At 37.8% G+C, this 13,555-nt stretch overlaps 1 long non-coding RNA gene across 4 annotated transcripts in view; it reads left to right on the top strand.

Annotated features, from left to right (window-relative positions):
• Positions 1-13,555, top strand: part of LOC118521388 (uncharacterized) — a 212,601-nt gene that overhangs the window by 117,959 nt on the left and 81,087 nt on the right. Inside the window, exon 8 of one of the 4 annotated variants that reach the window (XR_013441820.1) lies at positions 1,702-2,103. The exons of the other annotated variants lie outside the window; for them this stretch is intronic. This is a non-coding gene — a long non-coding RNA (uncharacterized LOC118521388). Of the gene's footprint in view, positions 1-1,701; positions 2,104-13,555 lie in introns of those variants that run through there. 4 annotated transcript variants of the gene reach the window in all.

The raw sequence follows: 13,555 nt of genomic DNA, 5'->3' as shown, positions 1-13,555 counted from the left end.
CTACTCGTGTCTTTGTTCATGTGTGTCAACAGAATCCTAGAAGTGGAATTAATCATTAAAGTGTATTTGCATTTAGCTCTAAGACAGATATTGCCAAATTACCTTCCGTAAATGTTGTATCATTTATACTTCCAGTAATAGTGTATGAGAGTGTTATTCCCTATACCTTTGTAAAAATTTGATATTATCAAACTTTAAAACTTTTGCCCATCTGATGGGTGAAAAATAGTGTCTCACTTTTAAAAATAATATTTTCCTTATTCCTAGTGATGCTGGGAATCTTTTCATATATTTATTAGATGTTTAAATAAATTTTCTATGAATTTCCTATTAGTTTGCCTTTTTGTCCTTTTGTTATTAATTTGTAGGAGTTCTCATTAATCTTTCCTCTGCTTTATATGTTGCAAAATTTCCAACTAGTTTGTCACTTGTCTTTTAACACTGTTTAAAAAATTTCATATTTATATTTTAGGCAAATTAAAACTTTTACTTTGTGAATTCTGGGGGTGTTGTGTCTTGTTTTAGATGCCTTCACTCTCAGGTTAGAAGTATGTCCTTTTAAATAGTACGCTTGACTAAATTTCTATCAGAATTTGAAAATAAGGTTTATAAGGAAAATAATGGTTTCTCTCTAAAAAGTTATATGATTTTTTGTCTTAATTGTCAGGCAACAGCTAAATCTATGGTTCAGGTGTGGTAACTCTCCTACTTCTTATGCTATGCAGTAGTTATTACAGGCTGTCAGTGCTAAAATGGTAGCTATACACCTGAAAACTGAGGCTGGGTATAAGCTGGGCAAGTTTGAAAGACTAGCACCTGAATAGAATTCCAAGGCAGAAAAATAGGTCATTAGGAGACCTCAAATATGACTGGGACATCTTTGAGAATCTGCATTTGTGGGACAAATTTGATCAGCAGTATTGGGGTGTTGATGGGGAAACACGGCCTGGAAATGGGAACAGATGCACACAATCTGGGGAAATCCATAGCCATAGTTTCTGATCCTGTGAGCTTACAACTTCTGCAGGCTCACAGTCATTTACCAGCAATTCTGAAATCTAGAAACCCCTAAAGACCCAGACTTAAAAAAAAATTATTATTGAGGGGTGCCTGGGTGGCTCAAGCCAAGGGGTGCCTTGGTTAAGCATCTGCCTTTGGCTCAGGTCATGATCCCAGGGTCCTGGGATCAAGCCCCGCATTGGGCTCCCTGCTCAGCAGGGAGCCTGCTTCTCCCTCTGCCTGCAGCTCCCCCTGCTTGTGCTTGCTCTCTCTCTGTCAAATAAATAAATAAAATCTTAAAAAAAAATTATTATTGAAATCTGACCTAAATGGATATGAGACTATATTGAAAGGCCTTATCCCACTTAGTTTGAAAATGCATACATTTTGCTGCATAAATAACAATGTAGTTGATTTTAAGTTGTTCTGGAGGGTATTGTGTAATATCTGGTATATGTGCCTCCTTATCTCCTTACCTTCCTAAAATCCAAAAAATTCTGAATTCTGAAACATATCCAGCCCCAAGGGTTTCTGTTAAGGGATTGTGGACTTGTAAATAAATATCTTACCTGAAGGCCCCGGGTGGAATCAGCTTTCTTCTTGCCTCTTTATGGTTTTGGTTTCACTTTCTAACATTATTTTTAATAATCCTGGTGCATATGTATTTTTACTATATGCTCTCAATTTTTTTTTCCATGATAGGGATATGGAAGATAGCCTCCAAGAGGACTCACAATAATCCTTGCCCTTGTATAATTTTCCCCTATATTAACTCAGAGCTGCTCTGTGTATGCATAGAGAATATGGTGAGGACAGGCCATAAAAGACATTTCAGCTTCTGCCTTGGTTTCTTGGGTCCTTGGTTCTGGAGGAAACCAGTAGCCATGGCATGAAGACATTCAAGGAACTACAAGAAGAGGCCCAAATGAAGAGGAACCAGCTTGTCAACCATGTGGGTGACACACCTTGAAAGTGACTTGTCCAGCCCCAATTAAGCCTGTAGATAACTACAGCCTTGGTCAACACCTCCACTGGAACCTCATGAGACACTGAGTCACAACTGCCCAACCAAGCTTCTCCCATATACATGACCCACAGAAACTGCGAGAGTAATAAATAACTGTTGTTGTTGTTGTTGTTGTTTTTAAAGATTTTATTTATTTGACAGAGAAAGCACAAGCAGAGGGAGAGAGAACGAGAAGCAGGCTCCCTGCTGAGCAAGGAGCCTGATGTGGGACTCGATCCCAGGACCCTGGGATCACGACCCGGGCCGAAGGCAGGTGCTTAACTGACTGAGCCACCCAGGCGTCCCAATAACTGTTGTTTTTTTTTTAACTGCTAAGTTTTTGGGTGATTGGTTATGCAGAAATAGATCACTAATGCAATGAATGCTACTAATGAATAATTAATTAATTCTAAAATGTCTACTGTTTGGAAATTGTTTTCTGCAGGGCCTCACACCAATGAATAGACTTAATGTGCTTTTTGATCCCTGATTACATTTCCTGCATAATGGTATATGGACAAAATCTGGGATTTTATCATTTATCATACATTGTATTTAAATTTTTCCCCACTTTTCTTTCCCTTTTTCCGCTTTGACAGAACTGCTGATATAATCTTATTTTCATGAAACTCCTTATTGTGTGACTATTCTGATTCTGGTCAAGAAATAATTTTGCATCAATGATCTATTGCTATGTAACAAACCACTCAAAAACTCAGTGTTATAAAACAATGACAATTTACAGATGGTCCCCTTATGATGATTGGACTTAAGGGTTTTTTTTGTTTTGTTTTGTTTTTTACTTTATGATGGTGTGACAGCAATATGCATTTGGTAGAAACTGTACTTTGAATTTTGAATTTTGATTTTTTCCTGAGCTAGTGATATGTGGTATGAAATTCCTGTGAGACTGGGCAGCAACAGCCAGCCATGGCTCCCCATCAGCAACAGGATCATAAGGGTAAATGACCAATACTTACAACCATTCTGTTCTTCATTTTCACTGTAGTATTAGATAAATTACATGAGATATTCAACACTTTATTATAAAATATGCTTTGTGTTAAATGAGTTTGTCCAAATGTAGGTTAATGTAAGTGTTCTGAGAGTGTTTTAGGTAGGCTAGGCTAGGATGTCTGGTAGGTTGGGTATATTAAATGCATTTTGGACTTAACGATACTTTCAACTTACAATAGGTTTATTAGGAGTAATTCTATTGTAAGTTGAGGAAGATATGCACTGTTTCTCATGATTCTGTGGGTTGGCTGGGCAGTTCCTCTGCTGTTCTTGGCCAGACTTCCTCATGGAGCTTCGTTCACCTGCTCGGTCTGCTGGAGCTTAAGATTCTAGATGATCTCACCATCATGTTTGGGACCACAGCAGGGATAGTGGAAAACTGAGACCTCTTTCTTCACATGATCTCTCATCAGTATTTGAACCCAAGCTTTTTTCCATGGTGGCTGAGCCCTAAGAGAACACAGGTGGAAGCTACAAGGATTCTTGAGATCTAAGCTTTGGAACTTTCACAAGTATCACTTCTGTCACATTTGAAAGGTCAAAGCAAGTCAGTAGGCCAGCTTAGATTCAAAGGAGTGGAGAAAGAGCCCCAGGTCTTTACTGAAGAAGGAGCAACATCACACTACAAAAGAAACATAGGCTCAGGGAGAAGTGATTCCTTGGGGGACATTTTTTTTTTTTTTTAAAGATTTTATTTATTTATTTGAGAGAGAGAGAATGAGAGACAGAGAGCATGAGAGGGAAGAGGGCACAGGGAGAAGCAGACCCCCTGCTGAGCAGGGAGCCCGATGTGGGACTCGATCCCGGGACTCCAGGATCATGACCTGAGCCGAAGGCAGTTGCTTAACCAACTGAGCCACCCAGGCGCCCTCCTTGGGGGACATTTTTATAATGATATACTACATGCTTCATTAGGAGAAATTATAAATATCAATTTATAAGATTTCAGCAGCCTGAGTTCCTGAATATAGAAACAGAAGATCCAGGATGATCCATTCATCAAACATACATAAATTAAGAATCTACTATGTGTTGGCCCTTGAAGCAAGAAACAGATTTTTTTTTTCTCTTCAAATTCGGTTCTTTAGAATTAGGAAATGAGTATTCTACATAGATAAAACATAGCAACGGATATTTCTCAAGTGCCTTCTATGCTTAGAATTCTGCTATTTATCCCTGAGGTGGTTTGCTAGGAGATAAATACGGCAGCCTCTGTGAGTTATTGATGCTCTCTGCAGATGTGCCTATGGATCCCATACTCTTGGCCATAACATCTGCCCTCAGGGTGTTTGATAGGGCATCTGAGTCCTATTTGGCTCCATCTGCCTTTCTGTTATACACTCTACCATATGGCAAAGATGGTAGGATTGAACTCTCATGCCTTAAAATAATTGGAGTAGGTGTCAGAAGGAAGTTATGGAATTGTCTGTCTGTATTTTATGTGCAGAACAAAGTAGTGAGCATTAGGTTACAGAGACCTGCATAAGATATGACATGGAATCATAAAGCAGGAAGAAACACAAATTACCTAGCCATCCCTCTCATTTGACACGTAAGAAAATTGAGACTCAGAGACATTAAATGACACATTCATGCTAAAATATCTATTTAGCAACATACCTGAAAATATAATCTAGGAATTCTGACTTGCTGTCTGATGTTCTTTCTGCGGTGCCTTCCATCTTAAGACCTTATATCCATAAGGAAGATTAGTGACAATATGTAAAATTGATGGAGAATTAACTTAGTGTGTGTCAAGCAGGGTGCTAAACTTGGAGTTTATGAATCCTCACAACAACTGGAAGAGTAGTTATTGTTAGTACTCCCATTTATAAAGGAGGAGAGCTTAAGTAACTTTCCCAAATTCTAAGACTAAAAATTTCAGAGGCAGGTTCTTATTCAGGCATTCTTACCCTAGAGACCATGCTGGTACTCATTGTGCTAGTCCTACTGTATGAATGATGCTGACAATAATGAAAAAGCCAGAGGAGGCTGGGAACCTGTTGAGGTTACATGGAAAATCTTTAGGTCCTGAGTAAGGTACTAGGCTGGAGACAGAGGACACGCACATCTTGGGTGTAGAACACAGAGCCTGGCTTGTGGTAGAAGCCTAGGCTGAGTTTGAATGAATGTCCAAATATCCCATTTCCTGGTGAACCAACAAGTCAGTAGATTACACATTATGGTTAGATTTTTTCCCTTGCACCACAGACATTGCTGGTGATAGTTTGGTCATGAATTAATTAAATATAACTATTATATGGGATGGATAATAAATCCTTGTTTTCATATTCCACTTTATATATGATTATATTTGTGGTCTATTCATTTATTCATTCACTCATTGTTTCATTCAAGAAATTGAGCATCAGTTTTGTGCAAAACATTGTATTAGACACTGAGCCACTTCAGGGTCACTTTTGGAAGCTGGCTCTACCTTCCTTTTATTTTATTTTATCTTATTTTATTTTTAAAGATTTTATTTATTTATTTGACAGAGACAAAGCGAGAGAAGGAACACTAGCAGGGAGAGTGGGAGAAGAAGAAGCAGGCTTCCTGCAGAGCAGGGAGCCCAGTGCGGGGCCCTATCCCAGGACTCTAGGATCAGGACCTGAACCGAAATCAGACACTTCACGACTGAGACACCCAGACGCCCCTCTACCTTCCTTTTAGCTCTGATTATGTCATCCTGTTTATCATGGCTCATGGCTTATGGTACTCTCTTTTCTTTCTTTCTTTCTTTCTTTCTTTCTTTCTTTCTTTCTTTCTTTCTTTCTTTCTTTCTTTCTTTCTCTTTCTTTTTTTCTTAAGGTAACAACCAAAGTTTGACATTCTCTTTTAAGTTCAAAGCACAAACAAAATTAGAGTCATATATCTCAAATGATTTTTGATTGGCTATTTTTTAAAGGATCCAAGAAAGAAGGAACACGTATCTGCCTTCGATTAATTTGAATGAAAAGGTCTTGTATTATTTGGAGTATAGCTCACTCATGTAACAAGTCTAATGATAGATAATGGCTAAAACATGAAATAAGTTTGTTTTTACTCATGTAAAATCCCAAATGGGTATTTCTGGTAAGTAGGTGGATCTTTTCCAAGTAGTAATTCAGACATCTAGTTCCTCTCAAGGCAGTTGCACACATCCACATTAAGCTAGCAGAAGGTGGAAGAGTATGGAGGATGTCACAGATGTGAGACTTTTATGGGCTAGACATGGAAGTGGCACCTATATTTCAACTAACATTCATTGGACTAGAACTCAGCTACCTGGTCAAAACCTAACTGTGGGGGAGCCTGGAAAAAGTACACCACTGCATCCAGAGAACAGAGGAAATAGTGGAAAGTGGGGAAAAGACTGTGAAATCTTCTATGTGCACTTCTCTCTTAATTCATCAACCTTTCTTTAAACTTATCCAGTTCTTGAATTTCATATAAATATTTATAAATTTAAGTTTTTATTTCATAAAATTAAAAAAATTCTATTGTCAAGTTTCTTTTGAAATCATGTTCAACTCTTTTATTTTATAGATGAGAAATATGAGGTCTAGAGAGGTTAAATAATTTGCCTACCATCCCACAGCTTGTAGATGACAGAGCTAAGATTAAAGCTCAGGAGTTTCTTGATTTTCTAATGTATTTTTTTTTAAGATTTTATTTATTTATTGAGAGAGAGAGTGAGAAGGAGAGCATGAGCAAGGGGGAGGCACAGAAGCAGACTCCCTGCTGAGCAGGGACCCCCCCCCAACAGGTGCAGGGCTCAATCCCAGGACCCTAAGATTATGACCAGAGCCAAAGGCAGATGCTTAAGTGACTGAGCCACCCAGGTGCCCCTTTTCTGTATCTTCCCAAGTTCTTATTATCTGTTTTATATTTTCACTTCCCACAGAGCAGTTTGAATTCATTTTGTAGAGAGCTCGATATGAATATTATTTATTTCACTTATTTTGTATTTCATTTTATTTTTCTTGTTCAAAGAGGTTCTCACTATAGCCTTTAGGTGGCACAAGTTAGCTAATCCAAGGCTGTTTTGTAGCTACAATAATTACAGAAGGTTCAAGTAAAGTTTATGGAAAACAGGAGCATTGAATAATAATTTAAACAAAGTAGATGTGTTATCAGCAAAGTCTTCTTGCATTTAGAATCAGTCTTCTGAATGAGTCTTTATGTGCAAGAGGCAAATGTTTGGAAGTTTTTCCAGGAGTCCTCTAACTCCTCTAGTGTCAGGAAGCACTAGGAATAAATGACTCTTGGGATAGATTTTGTGATAAGAATTGGAATTGGAGAAGGCTTTCTGAAGTGGATAGAATATAAAGCCGGGAGATAAGAGGCCTCAGTTTTCCATGAATTCCTAAATATTCAGGATAAGTTTTCTATTGATTGGCTTATGCTATTTATTGTGGATCTGCATAGCATTTGCTAATGCTGTTTGCCTCACTAGGGTGTTCTGAAGACCGATAAATTGATGTCTGGAAAGTATTTTATGTACCACTGTAGGATGGTACTGCAGCACAATGGTTTGCCTTTGTTAGGGCAATAGCAATGATTTCTGGAATTGAATTTTCCCACTTGATTTTCTTTTTCTCATTCTTATCCCTGGAGGGGTTGTAAACTCCTTTCCCAAGACGCCAAGGGGAAGTGGTATTTACCCAGTGCCTCTTAGGTTGACCAGCACTCTGGCAGTCAGTGTGAGGAATCCTAGGAAAATCTACTCTTTCCTGAGATCTAATTCAGTTCTGAACAATATTTAGCTAAGAAAAAAAAATCACAAAACGAAGAAGCAATTTCAAATCAAAACACTGAGTGATTAGGTGAATAATTAGTCCCTCTGCTGTGAGCATGTGCAAACAGCCATCATACACCACATAGGTGAAAATGTGTTGAATTGAGAAAGGAGATTATAAAATTTTCCTCTACTATTCACCTAGAATGTGCTTGTTGGCTTTACCATTTCTAATTTTCCAAGTTCTATGATTTTATAAAGAGTATTGGAATCTGAATTGGAGTTTGAATATGCTAACTTCATTTCTCCTGACAATGTCAATTGCTAGGTTTATCTAATAATATGAAGTAGGCAAAGCTAAATGTTGGTGTTCTTGGATTCAGCATTGTGAGTCCTTTCTCATTTTGGGTGGTATTCCTACCCTCAGCTCATTCCTGGCACCTAAAGTCTTCTTGTTGTCTTCCCATTATTCCTCACAAAATCCACTCTGTCAACCTTCACAGTAAGGCATATGTAACTGATGCCAGCCTCAATTGTTCCTGATATCCACCAAGTTTTAAATTTTAACTTATCTCAACCATTTTGTAAAAATGTACACATGGTCATTATAAAAATTCAAATGATACAGATAAGTACATCCTAATTTCTATTTCCCAAAGTTTCCACTATAAACACTTTCATGAAAATTCTTCCTTATACATTTATATATGCATACATATGCACAAAAATGGGATATGAGGTTTTGTGGTGAAATTGAAGTCCTCCAAATGCTAGCCTATTCCAACAACTATGTAATTTGCTTTGCCTACAGGTAAGACACCTTGCATAACAGGCCCAGGAACTTAAAATACATTGTATCCAATTATCCTCTGTGAGTTGATGATATATCTATCTTTCAAATATTCTGAAATGTGAAAGATTATTTTTGATGATCCATTTCTATTTTGGTACATCTTATTGTACAATTTTTGGTAGGAGAGAATGGACACCTGCATTTGGCTTTTAGTGCCCCATTAGGAAAAATCACAAGTGTGGTTCCTATTGACTGCATGAGGGAAAAGGGTTAGAAAATTTTGGGTATGAATCACTGAAAAAATGATTAGAAACATTTTGATTCTAGTCCATTGGTCTAGTTACTATTATGTCTTCTAGAACAAAGTTTGATATCTTAGAACTACATTAAGGCTTCTATACTATTCCCCTATTAAATTTCAAAACTTTATTTAAATTTTTATATGGAAACATCTTCTGTAGAATGTAAAATTCTGTACACTTGATCTCTTGAATACTTTTCTCCCACTCCAAATACCTGCCAATCATTTTCTTCATCTTTTAGGTTTAGATTTTTCCTTTCTCTTATCCTTATTCTAATCTGAACCAGCATTTTTTTCTTCTTGTTTCCATTCTGAAGAATAGGGTTTTTCATCCAAGATAAACCATTAACTAATTAAACAAGTAAGCCTTTTAGAAGTGTGCCTAGTATATTTCCAGGTACTGTAAAGGTTATGAGAAGAGACAGTGTTGCTTAGTGGTTTAGCACTGGATTTTCAACTCAGGTTGCATGGGTTTGTACACCTGTTTTACTAGCTGTGTTAACATGGGCACTTTTTCTTCTATGAAGATGACAGTAAGAGTAATTCCATCAAAGACTGTTGATATAATTAATAGAAATAATCTACATAAACCATTGAGCCCAGTACCTGGTACATAATAGTCAATAGATGTTATTATTTTTTACTTATAATTCTTATTCTTCATTATTATTAAAGAGTGTTTAACATGAAGACTGTTCCAAGGAAATACACGGTTTAGCTGAATTAATATTCGTATGTAAAACCACAAAGAACAGAATAAAGTAACAAAATTGAGTGATGTAGATTGTGAAATTGGCAGTAGAAACTATAACTAAGGAGGAGTTCATGAAGAATGCAGGGATTTAGCTGAAACTTGAAAGGTGGGTTAAGTCTGCAAAGAAGAAAGAGAGACAAAATTCCCTTGTGTAGACAATATGTGTTAAGGTTAAGTTTTCTTGAATATCAAGACTTGGGATCCTTCCCTCTTTTATGGATAAGCTACTTCTAGAGGTAGATTCTGGCAAGACCAGGAATACAGTAACTTCAAGGCCCCAGGGTTTGATGAATATGTCCTGTGGGGATTAACAGAGCAGATGAATGAGTAACAGAAATGGTAATTAAGCAATATGATAGGACAGACTGTGGCCTAACAATGATTAATGGGATGCCTCAGGTGAGTACTGAGGCACAAGACAGAACTGAGAGCTCTTGATGTACCAGAGAAGTGTCATTAATCAGCATTACATCATGCTTGAGAGTAGTTTATTGAAATTATAAAATAGGTACTTAAAATAACATTAAAAGCACAATTTTAAACATGCACAATTGATTCTAGTGAAATCCTATGCCAGAAATGAATTTCAACCTTTCAGAGGACAGTACCCCAAGAAAAAGAAAAAAAAAAAAAAACAACCTATGCTCCTCAAAGCTGAAAGTAGCCCATTGACACAGTGTGGCCCTGCCAACTTTACCTTCTTAAAACCATTCTTTTCATTGGAAACCACAGTAATGACCAGCAAAAACAGAAACGAAATTTTGGCAGTGCTTCTTCCTGTCTCATGTGCCTTGTAATGTCGCCCAAGCTGTCAGCCAAGGCTGGCTGTTTCTTCCACACCAGATCGCCAGGGACTGTATAAAGGAAGGGGTTCTGGACAATGCACAAGCATCTGTTGAATTTGGGACAATCTATTGCAACTACACATCAAAGAAAAAAGATGGAGTTTGGGGGTTGATGGTCCAGAATAGAGATCAGGTCTTTCACCTTGAGCTGCTACTGTGGGTTCATCCCAGCAGGAGTACAGTTCAGCATCTAGCGTTGAAAATCAAGTAGTTAGACAAGAGGTCAACATCCAGAGTCAGATTTGGGTTGCTACTTGGGAACTCAGGATCTAGAGAAGAGCTAAAGTTTAGAGAAGGCTTTTGGACAGAGGAGGGAAGAATGAGCCAGGTAGTACAGAGTTGATGCACGTGACAGGGCCCAAAGAGGTGCCTAGAATATTAGGCCGTCAGAAGCTAGGAAAGAGGCATGAATACGTTCTCCCCCAGAACAACCAGAAGGAACCAAACCTTGCTGATGCCTTGATTTTGTACTTTTGGCTTCCAGAACTGAGAGAATAAATTTCTATTGTTTTAAGCTACCAAGTCTGTCGTAATTTGTTACAGCAGCAACAGAGAACTAACAGTCTTGTAGAGCTTGCCTCAAGAAGCAATTCTGAGTTAAGAGGTTCAGAAACTTGCTAACTTGCTGAACTTAGTATCTAATAATAAGCCTCTACAGTTCACTCTGGCAGTCTGGGTTTCTGAGGCCAAAGCAGAAAGGTTTGATATGGATGAATGGATGGATCACTCTGCCAGTTTTACTGCAGACCATTTTTTTTTCCTGAAATGGGTGGAAGCCTTTTATTTCACAACTCACACCTACCAGCTTGCTTTGATAGCTGTCAAGTGGATGAGTTTAACTACTTTGATGAATAGTTAAAATACCATCTTAAAATGCAAAGTTTTTTTTTTCATCTGTTAAAAGAGCACAATTCTATAAACCACAGACAAGTGCTCCGAGCTCTGGTTTCATTAATTTATTCATTAAAAGATATAATAAGCACATTCAAGGTCTCTGCCTTCTTGGGATTCACATTTCATGGGGTCCTTCCATTTAGTTCAGTAAACTTCATTTGACTTAGTTTACTCTTCCTTCAAGTTCCTCTCAATTGATGTATAAAGATCCACTTGCAAAACGGATAAGAAAGAGGATGACGATTTTACAGAAGGATCCTTTGCTTCATGAAAACATTATATACATGGTTCATTCATTCATTTTGCGAACACTTATTAAGAACCCTTGAGGCAGATACCTTTCAATGCCCTGGGGATACAAGAATGAACAAGGCAAACTCCCCTCATCAAGCTTACTTCTATTGGGAGAGACAGACCTTGAACAGATAAACCAATTATATTAATGAATAAACATATAATATAATGCCAGACAATAATAAGTATATGAAGAAGTCCCTTGTCCTTCAATTCCTGGATATATTTTGACGGGATGTTTCTATCATTTATGACTTTTTTTTCCCCCCAAGGAACCTTGGTTCCTCTAAAGGCAACAACTTCCATTTGAACTCCTGGTTTCCACTCTTGAATGCAAATCTGTCCTTCATCCAGCAGCCAAAGTGATACTTCTAAAGCACAAACCAAGTCATTTCCCCCTTGGCTTTGCCCTTCAGTGGCTTCTCTTGCACTTAGAATGGAATCCAGATTCCTGCAAAGTCTTGCATTATCCAGCCCTGACAACCTATAACTTTGTTTCATGCCAGTTGCCCCTCTGCTCACTTGTTCAGCCACATTGCTTTTCTCTCCTTTCCTTGAGTACCCACGCAGGTAACTTCCTCTATCTGCAATGCTTTTCACTCCTTCCCCTTTCAGAAGGTCCCTCCTATAATTCCCTATCACAGCATCTATTACAGACTGGAAATATATTTTTATTTGTTTTGTACTTGCTTCCTGCCAGTCTTCCCCTGACTTTGCTCATTTGAAACCCCCAGAGGGGCTGGGATTACAGTTGTGGACCTAGAACCCAGCCCAGCACTTGGCACATAGAAACTATAGGCACATATTTGTTGGACAAATTTAAAAAAAAATGGGAAATGCAGTTGTAAGTTCCAAGCTTTAAAGTAATCAACCCATTGCAAAGAATTACTTAAATTATTCTTATGTTAAATTGTACTGCTTTATACATGTGTTATCTTCTAGTCCTTTTGTGCCTATGGTTGTAGGTCCAGAAAGGAGAAAGTTTACTGGGGGTTAGGTGATTTGTTGCCTTCAGACGTACTTTTATGTTCCTTCCCAGCAACAATATATTGGTTAACAAATAGAAGACAGCCATCTAATAAATATGACTGGCTGTTGATTGAATGTATCACTAATAAAATAGGAGATAAATGAGATCATTCTTCAATAAGTTCTAGTAAACAGGTCTCCAGTTTATGAGTATTCAATCTACCAGTAACCTTTAACACAATTAAAGATTACTGTCCCCTTTTTCAACCAGGTGGTTTCATCTTCCTTCCCACTATGGAAACTTTAGGTGCTCTTAATGCTGCTTGAAGGAAGAGATGCCCACAAAGCCAATTCCTCTATCTCAGTAAAGTCAAAGTTAGAAATCACTATTGCTTCATGTCCAATATGCACCACTATTGCTTCATGGCCAATATGCATCTGCTCGTGGCTCAGAAATGGCTGGCAAAGTCTCTGCCTCCTAGAAGAAGACTAGAGTTTGGTGGCTTGGTGTCATAGCTTTACCCATGCCATAGTTCAGTACCCTTATACATTAAGTAGGATTTTGTGGGCTGATCTGGAAACCTAATAGCCCTTCATGGCATTGTTTTAAAGGAAGAATGCAACCAGAGTGCCAGATAATAAATCTTCAAGGAAAAATTTAGAACTTAATTCACCCACAAAGTAAGAAGGAACTTCACTTTTTTTATTCTCTGGAGAGAATCTGAAACCCAATTTTTTTGGAGATACTGGGCCAGTTTAGCTAATTTGGAGTCACTTGGCCAAGAACACTTGATTTTTCTATTTTCTGAGTTTTCTATAATGAGTATGTCCTTTTTATTAAGAAAAAATATTTTTAGATGAAAGCAAAGACATACAGGGAATACAATGGCATAAATATCATAAATGACATAAGGATCCATCACAGTGGAGGTGAGGATAGGAAATGTGCACACTGCTGGGAAT

The sequence above is a fragment of the Halichoerus grypus genome, chromosome 10 (genome assembly GCF_964656455.1).
Source record: "Halichoerus grypus chromosome 10, mHalGry1.hap1.1, whole genome shotgun sequence".
NCBI lineage: Eukaryota > Metazoa > Chordata > Mammalia > Carnivora > Phocidae > Halichoerus > Halichoerus grypus.
This window is presented reverse-complemented; position numbering and strand designations above follow the sequence as displayed.